Genomic DNA, 1,332 nt, shown 5'->3' with positions numbered 1-1,332 from the left:
CTCTCTCTCTCTCTCTCTCTCTCTGTATGTGTGTGTGTGTGTGTGTGTGTTTGTGTATGTGTAATAGGCTTGTAAGGGGGAGAAAACCCAACAAAACATTATGAGATGAACCACCAAAAATTCCAATGAGTTTGATTTGTGTTGGTCATCTGCTGCTAAGCATGTGACCTGGCCTTAAGAGTACTTTATATATCCAATGGAACTCTGTTGGAGAAAACAAATTTTTCATTTGTGAGCAGTTATTAATTAAAGATTGCCCCTGGTTAGGGAGGTGGGCTTGTGTCTACTTCCTCTCTCAACACTGGAACCCTATCAGGCCAGGTTGGTGCAGGCCATGTGCATACTTCTATGGGTTCTGTGAGTTCATATGTGTGGTGGCCCTGCTTTGTGTAAAAGTCGTTATTTCTTTGGTGTTGTCTATCTCCTCTGGCTCTTACAATCTTTCTTCTTTCTTTTATTCAAAATTACTTGAGCTCTGAAGAAGGGATTTAATGGAAACATATCATTTAGGACTCAATGTCTTTCAGTCTCTGCACATTGTCCAATTACAGGTCTCTGTATTTACTCCCATTGACTGCACGCATAAGCTTATCTGATGATGTCTGAGCAAAACATCAACCTGTGAGTGTAGTGGTATGTTCTTAGGAGTCATTTTATTGCTACAAGCCTTTGACAGAGCAGTAATATTTTATTTTCACCCTGGTTCTTGGGCTATCTAAAATCAAATCCTTGGCCACTAAGCAGTGTTCATGAGATTGGTTCTATGCGATAGAGGGTGCCTTAAATCCAATTAGATAATTGTTTTTTTATGAGTTTTGTGTCACAATTGCACTAGCACAACTTGTAGGCAGGTCACCAATGTAGATTGAAGGGCTTATAAAAAATTGTCCACTACAGTTAAATAATAGATTTTAAATAACATGTTTCCTATCTAGAAATTACAATGTGATTACACACATCACATCCATGTAACTGTCATTTCTGCCTTGTTAGTCTGTTTCAAAAGTGCATCACCTGAACACACACACACACACACACACACACACACACACACACACACACACACACAGTAGGCTGTGGAATACTCATTAGGTAAATAATGATCCTTTGCAATTGATAGGCTGCTCCTTTCTTAAGCAGAATTTTAGATTCTGCAAGGCTAGGACCTGGAAATCTTTTCTATTTTCCCATTATGTATAAAGCCAAGCTCATTTTCATCATTCCAAAAAGTAATACTCTTCTCCCTTTGAAGCTTTGTTCTGATTTATATCATAAGCTAGCCTTTCCCAGATTAAATGACTATTTTATATGGCACCTCTTAAAATTCTTCTC

Source organism: Mastomys coucha, unplaced genomic scaffold (genome assembly GCF_008632895.1).
Source record: "Mastomys coucha isolate ucsf_1 unplaced genomic scaffold, UCSF_Mcou_1 pScaffold6, whole genome shotgun sequence".
Lineage (NCBI taxonomy): Eukaryota > Metazoa > Chordata > Mammalia > Rodentia > Muridae > Mastomys > Mastomys coucha.
The sequence above is the reverse complement of the archived record's forward strand: the minus strand, read 5'-3'. Positions refer to the sequence as shown.